The sequence below is a fragment of the Sminthopsis crassicaudata genome, chromosome 2 (assembly GCF_048593235.1).
Source record: "Sminthopsis crassicaudata isolate SCR6 chromosome 2, ASM4859323v1, whole genome shotgun sequence".
Classification (NCBI taxonomy): Eukaryota; Metazoa; Chordata; class Mammalia; order Dasyuromorphia; family Dasyuridae; genus Sminthopsis; species Sminthopsis crassicaudata.
Genome location: NC_133618.1, coordinates 467018835 through 467041284, shown reverse-complemented (window position 1 = coordinate 467041284; position 22450 = coordinate 467018835). Strand labels below are relative to the sequence as shown.

At 35.2% G+C, this 22450-nt stretch overlaps 1 protein-coding gene and 1 long non-coding RNA gene across 2 annotated transcripts in view; one reads left to right on the top strand and one right to left on the bottom strand.

Annotated features, from left to right (window-relative positions):
• LOC141557424 (uncharacterized) overlaps positions 1 to 18155 on the bottom strand; it is a 46521-nt gene extending 28366 nt beyond the window's left edge. Inside the window, exon 1 of the long non-coding RNA XR_012486787.1 lies at positions 17759 to 18155. This is a non-coding gene — a long non-coding RNA (uncharacterized LOC141557424). The remainder of the gene's footprint in view (positions 1 to 17758) is intronic.
• The window catches only part of NR6A1 (nuclear receptor subfamily 6 group A member 1), a 250333-nt gene that overhangs the window by 92596 nt on the left and 135287 nt on the right, over positions 1 to 22450 (top strand). The gene's annotated exons all lie outside the window — the stretch shown is intronic.

Genomic DNA, 22450 nt, shown 5'->3' with positions numbered 1-22450 from the left:
AGTTGAGGAGGGAGGGGAGTGTCTTAATATATGCAAGAAAAAAACTGAAGGTAATATTGAGTGATTTAATATGAAAATTTCTCTTTCACTAAATGGATATGATAGCTTTTTAAATTTTTGTAGAAATATAATTGTCCTTTTATTTTTATCCTAATGGAAGCATTATTCATGTAAAAACTTAAATATTTCACATCAAGCAAGGCTTCCTCAAAAAATATTTATGCTTGATCTGAAAAGGTTTCTTTTCTAATATGGATTGCTAAATAAAAATGGAAGAAAAACAGATACCAAGATTATAATGCATAGCCGATAGACCAATTCAGTGAGGTTTTTCTTTCAGTACATATAACTTAGACAAATACTGTAGCGAAACAATGACCTCATCCCAGAACTGGAAAGCTGGATCACATTAGGGAAATTTTATGGCACTTAAATGATCTCAAACTGTATGTCACTGAAGTGCATGTCTTTTTAACAGCAATATTATGGAAAGATGATGATGATTTTTTTTTTTTTTTTTGTCTTTCATTCTCAAAGAGGATCACGACATCAGGGAGGGGATGCCATGACATGGAAATGAATTGTATTTAGGTGGAGGAGGGCTGGACAAGGTTATCTCCCTCACTTTTCCCTCCAGAGCCATCTGGGTCCAATAACTTGATATGGATCAGGTTGACTGGACATGGTCCTGAATGCAATGTGACACACGTTTAAAATCATAGATCTAGGGAATTATCAGTTATCAAAATTGTTACTCTCACCTCAGAGCCCTTCTTAAAAGAGATGATCTTAGGATGGACAGATTCTACTTCTTTCATGGACTAACAGATAGTTAGAAAAAAAGGGTTAACACCTCACAATTCTTAGATTGGCTAAAATACAGGAAAAGATAATGATGAATGTTGGAGGGGATGTGGGAAAATTGAGACACTGACCACATTGTTGGTATAGTAGTGAACTGATCCAACCATTCTGGAGAGCAATTTGGAGCTATGTGCAGAGGGGAAAGGACCCATTAATTGGGGAATGGCTGAATAGGCATATGAAAGTAATAGAATATGATGAATCGGTTAATTTTAGAAAGTTCTGTAAAGATTTACAAATTAATGCTGAGTGAAACGAGAAGAACTATAGTAAAAGCAAGATTATGTGAAGATCAACTATGATAGACTTGCTTCTCAGCAGTTCAGTGATCTAAGGCAACTCCAATAAATTTTATACAGAGAGAAAACTATGGAGACTAAATGTAAATCAACATATGCTATGGTCACTGTTTTCTTCTTTTTCTATATTTTTCTCTCGTGGTTTTCCCCTTTTGTTCTCATTTTCTCTCCCAACTTGATTAATAAGGAAATAAATTTTTAAAATGAATGTACATGCACTTCAACAACAACACTGTATGAGGATGTATTCTGATGGAAGTGGAAATCTTCAACATAAAGAAGAGCCAACTCACTTCCAGTTGATCAATGATGGACAGAGGTAGCTACACCCAGAGAAGAAATAATGGGAAGTGAATGTAAATTGTTAGCACTAATATCTGTCTGCCCAGGTTACATGTACCTTCGGAATCTAATGCTTATTGTACAACAAGAAAATGGTATTTACACACATGTATCTAGGTTATATTGTAACACATGTAAAATGTATGGGACTGCCTGTCATCGGGGGGAGGGAGTAGAGGGAGGGAGGGGGATAATTTGGAAAAATGAATACAAGGGATAATATTATAAAATATATATATATATATATATATATAATAAAAAATAAAAAAAATAAAATGAATGTACATGTATAACACCCTCCCCCCAATTTTTTTCTACATGTAACTGAAGAAAATAAAAATTAAAAAAAAAAAGAGAGAAATAAAAAAGAAAATGTGTTAAATCCAGAGGTGTTCTTCACAGAATCAGTTTTATCAGAATCAAAAGTTGGAAGGAACCTGAAAGGTCATCTCCTTCATTACCTTTCCTAGTGCACAAATCATGACAGCATCTTTAGACATTTTCTTTAGCTACAGTGGTTACTTATGTCAACTCTGTACCCCATTGCTTGATTATGGGACAAATAAAATGTCTATTATGAGAATTATGAGGAAACTGCTTTGAAAACTTCCAAAGTTTGTCTTGTCTCTTCTCCTGAGATGCTATTTCTATTAATTATTTTAAAATCCCATGAATTCAATTACTGCTACAGGTAGTTCTGTGGTGTGGGACAAATCACTTCCTTTCTTTGGACCCCAATTTAATCTTTGTAGTATGAGAGGTCTGGATTAGATGGTAATGAAGGTCCCTTTTGATTCTGATATGGACCTCTGCAGAGGCAGATAGCAGCCACAGTGGATGTAGTACTGGGCTTGGAGTCGAGGAATTCTGAGTTCAAATCTAGCCCCAGATACTAACTAGGATATGATCCTAGAAAAATAATTTAACCTGTTTACCTGTTTTTTCAGTTGTAAATGAGGGATGATAGTAGTACCTTTTCTTTCATTCTCTTCTCTGTTCTTCCCTATTCTAATGTTCTGTTGTCCAAGAATTTTAGCTTTGTTTGATATTCTGTGTTCTTTACATATGGTAAGATCTCAGATTTCAAGGTACTTGATAGTACTAACATTCTATATTTTAAGGTTCTTTTCAATTTTTATCACTTATATATTTTACTCTTCCTACCATAATTAAGTAGTTGAATGCTTAATATTTCTTAACCACTGTGACTCAACTAAGTAAAATCTTGCAAGTCTTCAGACTTTGAAATATCATAATCCTGGTTAAGGGATTTTCGTTCCCTTTTTTTGCAGGGGGGGGTATTTTCCAAGCAGCAACTTCTCTTAATATTTAAAGTGACCTTATCTCTTTTCTGAGTGTCTACATCTATTATAAAAAGAAGTTCTGGGACAGCTAGTTGATGTTGTAGAGTACCAGCCCTGAAGTCAGGAGGACCCGAGTTCAAATCTGGCTTCAGACACTTACCACTTAACTCCAATTGTCTCAGAAAGAAAAAAAGCTCTGACTTTCTGGCACAGAAAGACTAAATAATTTGCTCGAGGTCACATGTCTAATTGGTGTAGAGTGGGGATTTGACCATAGGTTTACCAACACTTAGTTAAATATACTTTCTATTATAATACTATATAGCAGTGTCCCTCAGCCTATTTGCCATAAAGGGCAGTCCACATAAGGTCCTCAGCCCAAGGCATCTGGCTGCTGGCCATAGTTTGAGAACCCCTGCATATACCAAGAAACCATGTCATTCTGCTTTTTCATCTATGTTAAAGAATATATTCATTGGCAGAAACATCAGGTACTTATTTTCAGAAGCTTCTTTAATAATTTACACCAGTTATACTTGCTGGAGTCCAGAAATCCATTTTTGTTGTGTCTAAAAAGGTATATTTCAATTCAGAATTCCTAGTTATCAGAGGACTGATTATATGCCTGAGATAGAATGCTGGCCCACCTTAGAGACACTTAGTTATGTGACCTTAGGTAAGTCAACTAACCCTAGTTAACTTAGTTTCTTCATGTATAAAGTGAGCTAGAAAGAAATAAGCAAACCATTCCAGAATCTTTGTCAAGAAAATTCAAATGGGGTCAAGAAGAATCAGATGAACATATGAAAAATGATGTCTTATTGACAAAACTTGAGTTCCATAAGCTTCTTATAGGAAAAAATTAGAAGGGAAGGGGGGAAAAAACTCAATATTGTAGTTATAATCTGTAACCAATAAAATTGTTTAAGTTCTTATTTTTCTAATCACTTAAGGTTTAGTCAACCAGTCAATAAGTACTTACTGTGTACCTAGTATGTGTCAGGCACTATTTTAAGTACAGAGGATATACAGAATATAAAAAACAGACCTTGTCTTCAAAGATCTCATCTGTAAGGAAGGAGATAATATGCAAATACTTATTTACAAACAAAATATATATGGTATTTTGGACCTTATTATTAAAGGGGATCAAGAAGAGATTCTAGTAGAGCAGATTTTAATAAGAGTTGCCCTTTGGGGAGAGACCTGAAGTAGGGAAACCAACCAGAAAAAAAGACATGCAGTAGTTCAGGAATGAGGTGAGGTTGTGAGAGTCTGCGCCAGGGTAATGGAAATGTCAAAGCACGAAAGGAGAAATATATATGAGAACTGTGGCAAGGAATCAACGGACTTGGCAATGAAAGGGATGTGACAGGGCACAAAAGATTGAGGAATTGAGTGACACCTAAGTTGTGTACTTGGATCACTGAGATGTTAGTGTCTTGGAAAGTAATAGATAAATTAGAAAGAGAGGAACCCTTAGGAAGAAAGAAAATTTTTTAACTTTTGGATATGTTGAGTTTATTATGTCTACAGAAGATTCACTTCAAAATGTCCAAGTGACTGTTGTGATTATGAGTCTAGAGGTTAGAATAGTTAGAGGCTGAATTAAATAGATTTGAGAATTGTCAGTGTAGAGTCAGTACAAGGGGCTTGGAGTAAATTACCTCTAATTTCTTTCCCATTTCCAACTCTTCAAATCTATGGTCCTTTTAAGAAGTCCTTGTTTTGGAATCAGAAATTATTTGAGGTTAAAATCTTGCCTATAGGTAGTAAGAGTAAATTGCGTATCTGGATCTCAATTCCCTCACTTTCCCATACAAATGTATACATACATTGTTTTCTGCCCTTGCCCTTCAAATATTTGAAGACATCAGTCCATCTCTTTAAGTTTCCTTTTTGTCTTGTTTGAATATCCCCAAGTCCTTTAATCAATCTTCATACCCAGTTCATTTTCACGATCCTGGATACCTTCTTTTGGATGGTTAATGCCTCTTTTAAAATGAATCCAACACTGAACATAGTATTCCAGAAGTGTTCAGACTTCAGTATCCTCTTCTGTTAAATGAGGGTACTAGACCAAAGGATTTTTGAGGCCCCTTGCAACTCTAACAGACTTTTTTTTTTATTCTGTAGTTATTCTACATAGCAGCTGACATATAGTTTATTTTTTAAATTCAAATCATTTTATTTTCAGATGCTCATTCTTTCTCTTCCCTTCATCATGAGAAAGCAAGAAAAACCAAAATCCATCACAAACATAGTCAAGCAAAACATTCCCATATTGGTTATGTGCAAAGTGGGGGGGGGGAGGATGGGAAGGGGAAGCCCCAATCTTCTTTCTGAATACATCATTTCTTTATCTGGAGGTGAGTAGTATACTTCATCATGAGTCCACTGGAATTGTGGTTGGTTATTATTTTGATCAGAGATAATTTACATATTTTAGTTAACATTTAAACTTGTGACAGTTTTAATATTTTGATGGATTACTTAAGTAGGAAGTTGTTAACCAAAGAAAAATATTTCCCCTTCCACTTTTGTTATAATAATAAAGGACTTTGTAGGAAAGCTAAACTGATTAAAATCAAGCAAATTCTAGGTCACAAATCTGGATTGTAGTAACAAATGACCTAAGCAGAATTCTTCTGATTTTTAATATGACTTCCTAATCTACTCTGAGTATCCCAGTTATTCTTGATTGACTTTGATATTCATTGAACAAAAGCAAATCCCACTTCACTATTTAGCTTTTACCCAAAAATAAAATTTAAATTTAAAACTTAATGATATAATTTGTATTAGTTATTTTTGAATATATATCCTTTCTCCTAACAGAGTATAAGATCCTTAAGGGTAGGGCTCAGGCTTTATTTATCCAAGCATCTAGCATTATGTGCAATTTGTTAGACATTAATGTAAATATATAAACATTTGTTTTAATAGGACAACTAGATGATAAGAGTTTCTGGAGTCAGAAACACCTGAGTTCAAATTTCGACTAAGAAACTAGCTATGCGACCCTGGACAAGTTATCTGTGTTTGTCTGTTTCCTCTTCTCTAAAATGAGCTGAAGAAGGAAATAACAAACCACTCCAGTATCTTTGCCAAGAAAACCCAAATGGAATTACAAAGAGTCAGGTACTACTAAGATGATAGAACAAATTTGTTGAGAAACCTTGGCATTTGATAGACATAACATTAGATATACAGAAAACCTGGATTTTGAATACTGACTTTCCTTCTTGCCAGAATTTCCCAATATATAAAATGAAAGAAGTTAGACTAGATGTTGTCTAAGGTCCCGTTTATGCTCTGAAAAGTCTGTGATCTATATGAATTTGAATGAGAAATTTGGATAGGTGAAGTCTTCTTAAGAAATGAACATGGACTTTTTTTTCCCCATGGGCATTTTAATTAATAAAATTCACTAAAAATTAATCTCTTCAGAGCTTTATTCCTCATTATAGATTGTTCTTATCTTCATTATTATTGTCATTCAGTCTTTTTTTTTTCTTTCTTTTTTATTAAAGCTTTTTATTTACAAAACATGCATGGGCAATTTTTCAACATTGATCCTTGCAAAAACTTCTGTCCCAACTTTTCCTCTCCTTCCTCCCACCTCCTCCCCTAGATGGTATTTAACATTTATACATGTTAAATATGTTAAAGTATATGTTAAATACAATATAGAACATAGACTTTTAATGCGATAACATTTTATGGTTGGAAAGGTTAGAAATCACCATTTTTATGACCTTCCTGAATCCTCTTTTGTTAAGTACATTTTATAAGGTCTTTTCCAGTTCTAAAATTGTGATCCTTTGAACCTGAAGCTAGGCTTTAAGTTTCTGGTATATTTGCTGTTCTTTCTCATTTGCAGGGTAAATTACTATAGAAACCAGCATCGAATTGCTCTTTTCTTTCTTTTAATCTTTACTAGTCTGTTATTCTTTATAAAAAGAACCAGAGGTGTTGGGTTCTGGAGATCTATTTTTAAAGCCAGTTTTACCACTTATTGGGTGGCCATAGGCAAGTCCTTTAACCTGATTGGATGGTTTCTAATATGTAAAATGAGGAGGCTGAATCAATCTCTGAGATCTATTTTCCAATTTTAAACATAATGGTAGATAAATTATTACTTGCCCAAGGCCACACAGCAAGAAATATCTGGCCAGATTTGAACTTAGAAGATGAGTCTTATTGACTTCTGTTTTCCACCTTACTTAATAACTGCCATACTCAGTAACTAATTATTCATTTATGGTAATGAGATGGAAGGATTTCTTCACCTCTCCCTTCCCCATTGGCTGCAACAAATAAAGAGGCGAGGTTTTAACTTTCATTGCATGCCTATTCTCTAAATTGCACCCCATCTGAAAATGTTGTTAACTCTTAATCACATCTTGGCATCTGTTAGTAAATAGAGCTTGGAGTTTTTATATGAAATGTTAGTTAACCTTAGATCTGACTAATGGGTCATTGTGAAACCAGCTTACATACAATTTAAAGGCCTCTTATTTGCTGAATGGCAGGATGGCTCCACTGCAAATCTATTAAGATTCCATAGTTAAGCATATTTCTCTGGTCAAATTGATTTGTCTAAGCCCTTGAAATACAGATTGCTTTGTCAACACAGTAATTCATAACTTAACTTTGTTACCTCTTTGGGCATTAGTTACCTCATTTATAAAATGTAAAAGTTGGAAGATCTTCATTTAGTATTCTTCAACTATAACATTTAAAATTCTACTTTTTAATTCATCTTTACTATTTCATTTGATAATCTTACCAGCTCCCATGGATTTAATTCTCTATGCTGATGGTTCTCAAATCTTCCTCTTTTGCTCTATATTCTCTGCTGTCCTCCAGTCTTATATCTCCTACTGCCTTTCAGACATCTCCAACTGGATGTCTAGTAGATAATTTAAGGCTCAACTTGTCCAAAACTGAAACCTTTCCTAGTCCCTCATGTTTTTAGTGTTTTGCCTCTTTTCTGTTCATTCTGTCTGCACAAATTTCTATATGTGCATTTGTACATATTATTTGCACATAATAGGTCTACTGTTCTCCCCCAATTAGATTGAGAGTTCTTTGAGGGTAAAGACTGTCTTTTTCCTTCTTTTTGCATCCCATTGCTTATTTAGCAATAGTCGGAATATTTTCTAACATTCTACTTTCTAAGAGATATTCAAGTTCTACCCTATCTTTTAATTTTCTTTAATTAAGTCCACTTAGTATATTCACCAGCCAGAAGCAGCATTAAACTGACATGACTCTCCTTTACATATCAGTAAGATCTTTATCCCATTTAGGATTTGAGAAAGGGACTTTAAACAATATAACAATTACTATTAAAACTGTTCCAAAAGCCAGATATATTTTCTTTGCTTGCACTATCAATTACATTTTTTAAATTCTTGCTAAATTTTAGAAATGTAAACATTTATATTAATTTGGCATAAAATTAGCAAATATTTTCCTTTCCTCCTTCCTTCCTTCCTTCCCCCCTCCCTCCCTCCCACCTTCTTCTCCCTCCAGTGGGGATAAAGATTCCCTTCCTAAATTCCATCAGGGTATAGTTAGAGGAAGGATAAAAGGATATGGGAGTCATCAGGAACAGATCCCAGAAATATCCAAGAGTTAATTGAGCAAAAAGTATGCTGTCCTGGAAAAGTGCATTGAGTTTGGAGGCAGGACTTGAATACTGCATATGCTACCTTACTAATTTTGCACCCCAGCAAATTATTTCTCTCTCTGGGCCTTTGTCCTATCATTTCATATTTTGAGGCTTCTTATAGCTTTGACATTATGTATTTGAAAACTCTTCATCATAGGATCTGTAGATTTTAAAGCTGAAAAGGACTCTATAGAGATGCAATTCCCCTGTAGTAGGGAAAACTGCCCTCATTTTGCAAATAAGAAAACTGGGGCACAGAAAGGCTTTGGAACTTACTAAAGATCATAGAACTAAGTGGTGCAGAACAAAAATAAAACCTCAGTGTCATCTTCAATTTTTCACTTTTACACTACATAGTTAGGTCTTATTCTTTTTACTTTAACAACCTCTGACCATTCACTCCACTCCCAATGAGCTCCAATAATTCCATCTTATCTCTAGTTTCTAATATAAAGTTGGTTGGCATTTAAAGTTCTTTTTAACCTCTGGCGCCTTCCTACCTTTTCAGTCTTCTTACAACATATCTTACTCTCTCTGTATTCTATAATCCAGCCACAATAATTGCAATTCCTTCACAATCTCACTCCATTTCTATGCCTTTCCCACCTCTCCATCACCCTACCCCCACTCTGCACCAATGATATATATTCTTTCTCTACCTGGCTTCCTTTAAAGCTCAACTCAGAGCCATGGAACCCAGGGCCTATCTACTCTCTCTATATTTGATGTACGTAGTAGTTTACATCTCTTCCATTAGAATGTGTGATTTTTAGGACAGGGACTGTTTTGATTTTTTTATGTATCCCTAGCTGTTGGCATAGTGCCTGACTCATAAGCACTACTTAACTACTTAAGTATTTACAAATCAAGCTTCTCTTTCTACTATGCCATGCTACTTCAAAATTTCAGCTTCAAATTCTGTGATTCTGTGAACTTGTCATTCCCTTTGTATCATTGAATGAACTTAATAAGATTTTGAAGTTAGCCTTTTATTGCTTTGCAAGTAGTATAGAAATCAATCGCAGTAGCATCTAAAAGAACACTTTGCTAATTTTGTTTTTCTACTCCTTCCATCAAAGTCCCCATCTATAATTTTTATTTCATACATTCTTTTTGAACTTTATGCTTTTAAAAAATAATTCAATGTCTATTATATCATTGGTTATAGCAGTGTTCATTTTTAATAAAAATATTCAACTCTTCTGCTCCTTGGCCATTTTTTCTCTCAGACGGATTACCATCTGAGAAGCTTTTCTTACCTCTTATCCTAACTCACTCCATGCCTCAAACCACAGGTCAGCTCTTAATCTTCACAGCCCACGTGTTTAAGCCTGCCTCCTATTCTGCTTCCCTTGTAGATCTCTCTCTTTCTATGAGATTGATTCTCATGTATAGTAACTTGATTTTGCCCAACATCATAGGATCATAAGATTTAAATTCTGAAGTGTTATTTAGAGATCATTTTGTCAGGCTTGCATATTTCATAACATTGAAACTAAATTGTAGAAACTGAAGTGACCAGACTGCGACCACAGAGAGACTAAACAACAGAGCTGAAATTTGAATATAGGGACTCTCTTGAATGTTTGTTATACTTATACCCCTTCTCCTTCAAATATACAAAATGCTTATCTCACAAAGGTGCTAATAGAGAAGGCATTTTCAAGTTTGACTGAAGGTCAAAGAAGTTGTGATTTAGTCATGACAATAGACCTAGGAAGTTAGATCTGGCATTTAAAAGGAGGTAGTCTTTTTCCAAGTTCTGACTTTTCTAAGAAACTGACAATGTTCATTTAGATGTGTGCCCATCTTTATGTAATATTGAATAGTGAGTTCTTTAAGAGAAAAGGCTATTTCTTCATTTTTGTATTTCAGTACAGTAGCCTGAATATACAGTAGGCATTCCATAAACAAGAATAACTGATTTTTTGTTTAATTCTTTACACATCTCATATGACCACTGTACCTCAGGCTTTAGATAAGGCAGATCTTAATACTACCCTTCTTTACAGAGCAAATAAAAAGTTTTAAGTGAATAAATCATTAACCATTTAGATGTTCCAGATCTTCTAATTATAAATTTAGTGCTCGCTCTTCTGTTCTATTTCAACTGCTTGTTGAATTGATTTTTAATGCCTATTGAGTACCCAGATACTCTGGGTAAAATTGAAAAATAGCATTCTAATTATGCATATTAGCATAGAACAATCTAGAAGACTGCGTAGGGGTTGGTCTTAAAGATAGTTAGAATATTTTGTATATGGAAGTTCTTATAAGTTATTGTAGGATATTAGCCTAAGTAAAGTTTCTAAAGTGAATACTACTGTTTCAAGATTAGGTACATGTAATTTTGAGGTATGAACTCTCCTTTTTCTAGAGGAATCCAAGCTCTGTTTTTTGTTCTAAACTACTATATATAATTAGGACCATATTTCCAAATTTTGATATTCAAGTTACTAAATTATATAGAGTGTTCAGTAGAAATTTTCTATACCAAAATGGAGTCTGTAATGACTACTCTTCAGTTTAAAAGCTAGTTAGCTTATTTTAATACCAAATGATATTTTAAAAAAGAAAAGAAAAGGGGGGGAAAAAAAAGATCGACTCATAGTGCCTAAAGAGGTCTTAGGGCATAGTGATTGAGTTGAAATGAACCTTCCTGATTATAGCCTAAATTCCTCACATATAGATGAGAATACACTGGTATGAAAATGACAGCTAGGATTCCTAAATCTATGACTTCAAATCCATGCTATGTTTACTTGTGTTCAAGATGGGTTTGCATTTTTTGGATAATATGAAAGTAACTTGAGGGTTTTTTGTTTTTGAAACTAGCACATTTTATAGAAAGAGACAATAAATTACAATGTTTTCCATGAATCATGCATCAGTTTGGGCTGTAGTTCACAACTAATTTTGGCACTATAGATCATTAATTCAAAGAAACTTTCGATGTTACCAGTGATTTTATAGTAACTTTCCTTAAGAAATTCATATTGTAAAAATTAAAAATAAATCTATAATAATGTCTCATTTACTTTACAGTTTAAAGAATACTTTCCTCACAACAATCTTCTATGGTGGTAATTTAAATAGCATATGAAGAACTTTGGAATCTATTACGAGACATGGGAGACATTGGCACAGGATCACCCAGCATGGCAAATCCCATATGAGCAAAGTCGAATGGCAATAGTTCAAAAGAAATAGATGTGCAAATTTAGAGCATCTCCATTCCAAATGTTCATATGGACTATTTGTGCCCTACCTGAATAGAGCCTTTTGAGCTTGTATTGGTCTCATCAGACACACTGTACCTTGACCTCAATATAATGATGTCATTTTTGGTCTAATTTGAGCATGGAGGACAACAATCAAGTGACATAAACCCATTTTATAGAAAAGAAAATCAAGCTTTATAGTGCTTAGTGTAATTTGTTTAATTTGCCCAAGATTACATAGCTAATATCAGAATTATGGACATTTGTGTATGTCAGCAATAAAACTTTTCATTATTTTCAGACCCTTTCTCTATCAGGAACAAAAAGTCATTTTCAGACTTCTTTTTCATTAGGTAACTGTGTCAACATAGTAGAAACAGAGTTATATCCATGTTCAAAGAATCCTATTGGGCTTCATGCTCTCTAAGATGATAATTATTTTTATTATTTCATATTAGGTAAATGTCTCAATGATGGAGTCTTCAAATTAAAGTTAACATCAATTTCTAGTAAAATTTTAGTGTTATTTAAAGAAATGGTTTGTGAATGTTTAGAAAATGATGTGATACTCTTCTAGAACCAGCATTCATCAGGTTCATTAAGAACAAGTCATGAGGGGCAGCTAGGTGGCACAGTGGATAGAGCACCAGCCCTGAAGTCAGGAGGACTTGAGTTCAAATCTGCCTTCAGACACTTAAAACTTTCTAGCTGTGTGACCCTAGGCAAGTCACTTAACCCCAATTACCTCAGCAAAAAAAAAAAGAAAAGAAAAAGAACAAGTCATGACTAACATCATTTGTGCTTTTTAAATTTTCTTTCTGACAGTGTTATTTTGCTAATAGAAAGGTAAAATATAAATAGCCCAGGACATACGGATTTTAGCAAAGGCTCTTAACCAGCATAGTAGCTGGCCCATAGTAGAAAATAAATGATGGTTTCATGTCAGAATGAGGGAGGTATGTGGCTAGTTAATACCTGTCACAAGAGTTGGAGATGGGGAAGAAAGAGACTGAGTGTTTTGTGATCCACGGGTTTCATGAAGATCAGTGGTATGACAAGGCAACTAGCAGAGCTTGAGTTTGGGTTTCATTTGCAGAGCTCCCAGAATGAAAGGGGGTGGATTGGCTTGTGTCTTCTACTTTGGTCATATCCATCTGGAATATTGTGTCTAGTACTGAAGGTTGCATTTTTGGAAAGGTATTGACAGTATCACATCCTTGGGGAGTAGGAGATGACGGGAAGAATAGTGTAATTTTAAACTATGTACACTGTGGAAAAGAGAAAATTTGAATGATCATTGTCTAAAGGATACTAGAATGATTATTGTCTTAAAATATTTGAAGAGCTTTTCTTTAGAAGCAGGAGTCACTGTTTGCTGACCCTCTAAGTGCAGGCTTAAGAGCAGTGAATGGGTGTTATAGATAGGCAAATTTCTTTTCAGCTTAAGGAAGAACTTACTAACATTTGGACAGGTTGTTGAGGGGATTCGTGCTGGATTGGCTTAAATAACTTCTTGAGTTCCCTTCTCCTGGAAATTTATAATTCTCATCAATTCTGTGTTTCTGTTGCATTCTCATTCACAAAGGCATGTAATATAGTGTAATGATTAGAATAATGGACTTGAAGTCAGACCTATATGACACTCAATTTTGACTCTTGACTAACCTAGGAACACATAGCTAGTTATTTCATGGATTATGGATTAAAAGTAAGAGTTCTCAAAATCCTTAAAAGTGGTACAGAATGGGCATTATTATTGACTTCTTTGGACAATGGATGTTGGATGGAACGTTGGGGTGAATAAGACCCCAACACTTGTATTCTCAAAACACTTTAAAAAAAAACCAAAACACTTGTTGCTACTGTGGCAGTGATGATGACATTTATAGTTCTAACATTATTTGGTAACTTTTTGACTTAGAAATTATTTTCCCTTTCTTGTCTATATAGGCAGGGCACCAGATGTCAAGGAAATCATTCTAGATTATAGTTGCACCCTTATAACCAAAGCTCTTGTTTAATTATACATTGTTACCCTTTGCGGAAGCAAAGAATTTGCACTATGTAAACCACTAACTTTTATCCTTCTTTGATCTTTCATTGTGATTCTTGAATTCTGGAAGTTGCCACCAATGAAATCCAAATTATAGTAGGTCCTTACAAGCTGGAAAGCTCCAAGGAGGGGCCTTGCAATTGACAGGATCATTTTAGGACCAATGTAGCTACATGTAGAGATGCGTATCACTAGAAGCCTGACCACTAGGTACTAGATGGTTTTGATTATATATAGCAACTTGTAAGGACCTTTTTAGCACTCTACCACGTTGATAAATTACATTTTTTAGATTTTAGTTTTCTTACCTATAAAAGGAATGAATTGAAGTGGATATGCAAGCTCCTCTAGGTTGACCCATTCTATGATAGTTTTTTAAAAAGGCATAATAGGTTTGTAACCTGTGTCATCGGGGTAAGATACATACCAATAAAATTATGAATTCTTGAAGTATTGCAAGAACCTGAAACGGCTATGGTTCTTGATACTTGCATTTTCTATTGGATCCCTGACTAAATGTGGGAAAAACAAAAAAATCATTTTCTTTTAAAAGGATCCTGGCTGTCCTCTCCAAACTTTTTTTCTTTTTTCTTTTTTTTTCCCCTGAGGCAATTGGGGTTAAGTGACTTTACCCAGGGTCACACAACTAGGAAGTGCTAACATCAGATTTGAACTAGTGCTCTATGCACTGCACCACCTAGCTAGCTGATCCTGTCTTTTCCAAACTTAAAGGACCTAGGACTAAGATCAGCCAGGTTTGAGCCCAGACTGAGCAGAGTGAATTGTCAGTGCTGGCTTTCTCTTTAAACTTTTTGCTGCCTATTAAGCCTCTGGGTCTTTTCACTTTGCCCAGTGGTAAAGATTAGAAAAGTCCCTTGAAACTACTTCTATACTTGAAAAGATTTGTGATTTCATCTGTGTAGGCACTCCCTCCACCTCCACAGACTGTACCCACTCCACACTCTTAATCTTTGAAATTTGCTCTAATTTGTCCTTGAAGCAAATTGGAGTTTTTGGGTTACCAGAAGACTTCCAGAGACTAGGTTCCCCTTGATGCCAGGAAAGACATCAATGGAAGAAGCTCAGAAATTAGTTTAATCTTCTAGTATTTGAGGGGTCAAGGGAGCAGTTCTCAGAAAAGTCTTAATTCATCTCATGAGATGACTAAGGAATAATTTTATCATCAAGAAAATAGAACAATTCTCACCAATATGTTAAATTAGAACTGTGGGGCCTAATTTTAGTTCTTTTTATGAAAAATCTAATAAAAAATCCAGAAATGTCCTCTTTAAGAAGATGTCATTAATGTTAATGTACTTAATGTTAGTTGTTTTAAATTCTTGGATCCACATGTCATGTAAATACTTTCCCCAATATTTTATGTATATTCATGTTTGTATCTCCTGTGTTCATGAGAGGCCCTGTTTCTGGAATTCAGAGAGTTGTGTGTGAATGTCAGATTTGCCATCTCCTACCCGTAATCTTGGTCAAGTCATGGTTCCTTCTTGGCTCCCTCCAACTTTCATATTATGTAAGGTCCATGTTCTGTGTTCCAAGATTTCTTTTAGCTCTAATTTATACTACTAACCTCATAGAGTTATGACAAAACTACTTATGGTTATGTTTTTATAAATCTTATACATAGTATAATATTCCCATAGTATGGGAATGAAAGTTATTAATACTCTTTCTTAGAAGGCATCCTCTGCATATATCGAATGGTTCTAAATGTTTCTAAAATTCTATGACTTTATTATGGCCTGGCTATGTCAATGTTCTAGGGAATTCCCTGCAATGAAATTGGAGCACATAGAATTGCTGACTTTATATGTTTTCACAATAGGGTATTCATGACATTTAAGGTAGCTTTTTTTTTTTTTTTTTTTTTTTTTTTTTTTTTTTAAATGATAGAAGTCACTCTTCAACATGACATAATGATATTTTTCTTCTGGGTTTTGTTTTGTTTTATTTTTGTATTCCTGGTCCTAAGGGGGAATGCCTCCAACCCTGTAATTTCCTGTTCACTGAAGCTCTCCCTCTCTCTAGTAGTAAGCTTTGTATCCCAGAAGCTGTGACTGTGCTAACAAATCTCCATTGTCCCATGGATGGAATAGTGGCTGGAGCTGAAGAATTGGTGGTGTCTGGTTTCTATTCAAATCCAGGTAGTGAGATATATGAATGAACTTTTCGAATAGCCATGTGAATAATGTCTGTTGGCCATGAAGACTGAAGACCATGCCTAGGACAGATTAAGCTACTCACTCAGTGGCCCACTGTTAAAATGCCTTTTTTTGGGCAGTGAGTCAGTGGAAATATTCCTAAGTATAATTTGATTGAGGGGGTTGTATGTTAAACACACATCTATTAATTTTTTTTTAAGCATTTTTATGGCTTTTGTTGTTAACTTTGAAGTTAGAGAAAATGGAATCTCTCAGTGGCTCTAAATCCAGTAGCAGATTGTTTCTTAAAAGTTTTCTAAATTTCTTAAGTATAACTTGATGGCTATAAGCCATCATAAGGAGCAAGGATTACCTTTCTTCTTTAGTCATCATCCTGACTGGGGAGGTGAGGGTAAAAGGGGACTCTCTCCTAGTTCTGGTGCCCAGTACTTATATGGGCCTACTCAGGCCCTAACTCTTATTTATGAAGGCAATTCAAACAACTTCAAGGGCACTTCACAACTCAGCAAAACAAGCCCTGACTAAAGTACCAACTTTAACCTTTGTGAACCTGGCAAAACTGGGACTTTGGATGCAGGACTTTTGATGGGCTTAACTTGCTTTGAACAAAGATAGATCATATAATTCATAATCATTACTGTGGAATAACTAAAGTATCTTTTCTCTCATGCACAAAAAAGATAACTCACCTCACCCTACCCCCCAATCACCTCTACATATATTCTTTGTATTTCCTTAGGTTAGAACTGTTTACATTCCTGCCATATCACAAGTATTGCTGGAAAAGAGGGTGTGTGTATGTGCTGCTTTTTATATTACTTTTTGTTTTAAACTCTGACAGCTTTGTAAACTGGAGTGTGTAGATTACCAGAGTTAGACAAAAGCAGTCTCCTCTGGATTGGGTAGAGGGGAGGCTTGGGGCACTTCCTGTCACTCAACACATTCCAGCTCACTAAAAATTTCCACACCCTTTCCCCCTACCCCTTACAACATCCTCCTTAACACCTTTAAAAAAAAAATTGAATGCATTAAGAAATATTTGGTTCTGGCCTTCTCCTCTCTTCCACGTCCCCCCTCTTGTTTCTCCCCACCCTCCCCAATTTTCCTACCGGACACAGCAAAGACTGCCTTGAACACATACATTCCATCAGATTGCACAAAGCCTGGCTAGGGAAAATGGCTGGCAGTTTTTAGAATCTAGTCACGAACACATACATAAGCACCTCACACCTCCTTCCCCCACTCCCCCCTTGAACAGCAGCTGGCTGACCTGTCTCACCCACTGTTGGCCTGTGGAGCGACCTGGACTGTCTGGTTTTGGCTCATGCCTTTGTCCATGTCTGGCTCAGTTCCTCTGTGTCTATATTTGCCTCCCTGAGCCCTCCAGGCGGTGAGAGTGTTTGGTTACATAAAACTCCAGCATTTTCAAAGGAGGTTCCAAACTTTCAACTTTATGGGGAATCCTTTCCATACTTTGATCTTTTGTGAATTTCTCTCATTTTTCAACATATTTCCCATTTCAAAAAGAAAGAAATCATTATCAAAAGGCCAAGAGGTGCTTGAGACAACCTTTGTGTCCCTCTCGCAATAACTGATTCATAACTCTCTCCAGCTGCCTTATTAGATGAGTCTAAAAAGCTTCTGTTCCAAGAACAAAGGAACACGTGCAGAAATGAGACTCTAAAAATCCACTGACAATTTCACTGCCAAAATAACTAACAAGATCTTAGTAAAGCCTTATGCCCCCAGATTCTGTTTATAAAATCTGTTGTTTCCCTCCCCAACAATTAAAAATAATAATAATAAAGTGCTTACCTAGGCAAAGAATCGAAGTAGTCCCGAACTGTTACGCAAGACTTTTTTTTTTTTTTTTTTTTTTTTTTTTTTTAAAGAACAGTTGGATCTCTGTCAAAATGGGGAGGAAAAAAAAGCAGCCACATACAACACATACACAAAAAAGCAAACTTCAAGCTGGCACAAATTGAGAACAACTTCTCTGAATCTCTTGTTAGTGACTGGGAACTCCTGGCCAGTCTGGGATTCAGTGAAGAGAAAGATGGAGCTGTGAGTTTGTCCAGAAAGAAACAAGGGGGAAAAACAGGTAGTCAGATGTAGGTTAGACGAGGGTATTGAACTGTCCCAGAGAGCTTTGCAGCCCTGTCTGTCTCCTCTACTTGAATTGAACTACATATGACCTAGATGATGGACAGAAGCAAATTGAGTCATGTGCATGGCTGGGACACAGCCTATTTGCTGATCCCTAGCAGTACATGGGGTTTGTTTGCTGATTGGACCATACCCCTGATCATTGAAATATGAAGCCCTTACCATTCGGGCAGTAATTCAGAGCTGCCTCTTTGGGTGTCTGCTAGTTTCTCTTTCTAGAGTATTACTTTGATTCAATAGAACTTCAGCCACCCTGTTCTGTGACCTAGAACACTCCTGCATGTTTTACACGGAATGGATTTTCTGCAATAATAATAAATACACCTAGAATTAATAAAAGTTTACAGAGTGCTCCCCTCACAACAAATCAGGGAGGTACAAATGACAGCATCCCCATTTAACAGATAGGGTTTTTTTTTTTTTTTCTTTTTTTCTTTTTTTTTCAGGAGTGACATCTAACATCTAGGAAATGTGGAAGCCAGGACTTGGACCCAGATTATCTAACTGGAGGTCTAGTACTTTTTCAACTGCTACTAGGGCCTGGAAATACAAAATCAAAACTTTTTAAAATAGTCCTTGCTCTCAAGGATTTTACTTTCTATCTTGGGACAGGATGCAATATGTAAATGGCTAAATTGGCACATATTTTTAAGGGGGGGGAAATTGCCTTTTTTTTTTGAACTTTCCTTTTCAGTAAAAACATTTAAGTAAAATAAATGACATAACAGCCTGACCACATATCATATTGTAAATTTATAGTTTTTCTTTCTTTACAGAGATATATTTTTATCATCAGTTCTATATTTATTGTCACAATTAATAAGTGTTGTTTTCCTTGGACATTATTGTAGTTGAATATTTTCTTTTGGTTTTATTTATTTCATTCTCCAGTAAAGAATTTGTTAGCACAATTGATAAAGGAAGGACTAGACATGCTAGTCAGGAAGTCTTGAGTTCCAATATAGTCTCAGTCACTTATTAGCTTTAAGACTGTAGATAAGTCAATCACTGTTTGTATTCTCAAATGTAAAATAATAGTACCTACCTCCCAAGATGGTTGTGAGGATCAAGTGATATAATATTTTTATAAAAAATTGTATATAGCACATTGTCTGGTATATAATAAATGCTTATTCTCTTCCTCTGCCCTTCCCTTCCCCAATTAGTGAATATGTCTTCCCATTATATGTGAGAATTTGGAGGAATAAAGTAATAATGGTGAGAGAGTGGCACAGGAATTCTTTGGCTTTTGTGTGTGTCACAAACCTCTTTAGTAGTTTATAGCCTCAGGACCCCTTTCTAGAATGTTTTTAAATGCACAAAATAATATTCTTAGAATGATGAAAGAAATCAATTATATTGAATATATGTGTGTGTGTGTATTTTTTTTTTTAATTTTTTTTTTAAGTTCAGCTTTCAAGGTTAAGAATCTCTTCTATAGCATGTGGCATATATATAGCACCTGAGCCTTGAAAGAATCTCTGGATTTTATTTCATGGAAGTTAGGAGGGGAAAGAAATCTACTTAGGGAATTAGGGGTAGCCAGTGTCCAGAAGCTGGAATGCCATATTTAGGAAAGGCTTTTAAATACCATGTGGAGTTATCCTTGGGAGTGAATGAGATGAGGTGAGATCTTTCAAGACAGTTGTGAAAATTCAGTAAGGCTTCATCTACTATTGCGTTTCCATCTCATGATACCTCCTCCCTATTTCAGTTAAATATGGGCAACTATGTACTTATTGGTCAAGTTCAATTTCATGGGCAGATCTCGCATTTAGAATGTAAGACTCTCAGCCAATGAGGATGAGAGTCAGTGGTGGGAGGGGGTGTTTTGCATTAGGGATTAAAGCGCCCACAGGAGGGGCTTCCTCTCTTTGATTGTCTGCTCGAAGGGTGGGACGCGAATTTACAATAAACATTGTACAATAAAGTTTATTGTACTATGTACAATAAACTTTGCTTTTCTCTAGAGTTCTCTCCAGCTTTTTTATTAAATGGTGACCCCTCACCATTTCCGTACCACACAGGTGCATTTAGCTCAAGCTAAGGCATAATGTCTGGAAAAACTCGAATAAATTTGTTATGCTTTTGATGATAACAATAACAAATCTTATTTTTATAGGGCTTTGCTCACAACATGATAGATTGTACCCCTTTTTATAACAAGGAAACCAAGACTCACGCAGTCATAGTGGCTTCTTAATTTTCACATTTGGATTTCATCAGTTGGAACTGATGTTGAGTGAAGTGAGCAGAACCAAGAGAACATTGTGCACAGTAAAAACAAGATTCTCTTTTGATCAGTTGTGATGGAGTTGTCTCTTTTCAACAGTGAAGTGATTCAAGGAAATTCAAGTCTTGTGATGGAAAGAGCCATCTGCATCCAGAGAGAAGACTATGGGGACTGAGTGTTGTTTGTTTGTTTGTTTGTTTTTTCTTGTGTTTTTTTCCTTTTTGATCTGATTTTTCTTGTGTGTGTGCAGCATGATGAATATGGAATTAGTTTAGAAAAATTTCACATTTAAGCTGTATTGAATTACAAATTGCTTTCTGTCTTGAAAGGGAGAGAGGGAGAAAAATTTGGAAAGCAAGGTTTTGCAGAGGTGAAAACTTTTTGCATGTATTTAGAAAAATAAAATAGTAATGAAAAAAATTTTGCAGCTGTTATATAAGCTTGGAAAATACCTTGAAACCTTTTTCTCTAACTCCTGTTTCTATAGCATTTGGTAGTTTGTATTCATAAAATCCTATAATTTCATAATTTCCTAGTTCATACTGGAATAGGAATCCTGACTACAGTATTTCTGACAAGTAATCATCTCCAAAGCAAAACAAACCAAAAAACTCTCCTTCTTTGCAGCTTATTGCTTTATAAAGCAATTCGGGTTTTATATAGTACTTCTACTACTGCAGCCTAAGGTGTAGATTGTGGGGGAAAAAATTGTCTGTTATTCCATATGCCACAGGAAGCTCTCCGCTCTGTCCTTTTTGGCTAAGCGAAACTTTACTTTAAAAATTAAAAATTGGGGCAGCTAGGTGGCGCAGTGGATAGAGCACCAGCCTTGAATTTAGGAGGACCCAAGTTCAAATCTGGTCTCAGACATGTAACACTTTCTAGCTGTGTGACCCTGGGCAAGTCCCTTAACCCCAGCCTCAAAAAATAAAAAAATCAAAATCAAAAAAAGTAAAAGTCCAATGTGATTGTCCTTTGAAATTTTTAATACTTTTAATTTAAGAAACTTAACAACAACAATAATATAGGTAGCACTTAAAGGATTATAAAGTGCTTTATGAATATTATATTGTTAAATTCTCATAATAAAGAAAGTATTATTGTTATCCTTATTTTATTGACAGGGATGAAAAGCTGTGAGCGGTTATAACCAGTTAAGTGTCTGAGGCAAGATTTGAACTGGGACTTCCTGACCTCAAGTTTAGCCCTAAGAATGCCTTTTGTATTTGTATTCTCAGAGTTTAACACTTATTTGGCACATAGTGAGCTCTTTAAAATTGCTTATTAACTCATTTAGCTGATAGTCTTTTGACACTATATGTGGAGGCTTCTCACTTTTGAAAGACTTCTCACCTTCAAGATCTTTCTTCAGAATAGCATCTGTACTTTTCTTGTTGAATGAAAAACATTTTATTAAGCATTTACTATGTACCTGAATTCTGATAAGGGCTAAGGATAAAAAGTAAAAAACAAACATTCTCTTGTTCAAAAAGTTTAGACTCTAATATGGGAATTTACACTAGTCTGGCATGTGTAGAGGCCCAGAACTGGGCTATGAAACAAGAACCAGAGAGAAATGATAGGACAAAGTGGTCTTGTCTTGATGATTCATTGGATGATTGGTCTTGAAGATGATTGGAATCTCAGTGAATTTTTATCACAGTCACTTAATTAAAATAACTTTCCTGTAGCCAAAAACATTATTTGGAGGTTTAAATAATGAACACTTTTGCACTTAATATAGATAGTACTGGAATAATTGATTCTAATTTTGACTTTAAAACCTTTCAAAATAGGAGGCCCTGTTAGAAAGCTAGTTTGCCTTCAAGAACTCAAGATCACACATCATAAATAGGAATAGGAGAGGGACATGTCTTTCACAAAGTAGAGGAACTCTTGACCAAAAAAAACCAGAGTTATAAAATAGATAGTTTTAATTATATGAAATTGAAAGAGATTCTACACAAATAAAATCAATATGAATAAATTAGAAGAAAAATAGTTGGGAGGGAGCGTCTTTGCAGTGTTTGTTGGATTAAGTTCTGATGTCTACGAGATATAGCATTAATTTAAATACATAAGAACAGTTATTTATTCCTCAACTTGTA